Genomic DNA, 282 nt, shown 5'->3' on the forward strand with positions numbered 1-282 from the left:
ACACACACACAAAAAACCCCAAAACCCCCACACACACACACACACACCCCAAACACAACATTTCAACAACAAAAAAACCACCACAAAAAAAAAAATTTACCCAAACAAACAACAAAATTTTAAAAAAAAAAAAAAATTGAAAAAAAATAAAAAAATCCCCAAAAATAAAAAAAAAAATAAAAGATATAATATATTAATTAATATTATTAAAGAAAAACACACCCCATTTTAAAAAAAATTTTTTGGGATTTAACATAGCAATTAAAATAATAAAAGATATAA

This window comes from Penaeus monodon, chromosome 22, assembly GCF_015228065.2.
Source record: "Penaeus monodon isolate SGIC_2016 chromosome 22, NSTDA_Pmon_1, whole genome shotgun sequence".
Lineage (NCBI taxonomy): Eukaryota > Metazoa > Arthropoda > Malacostraca > Decapoda > Penaeidae > Penaeus > Penaeus monodon.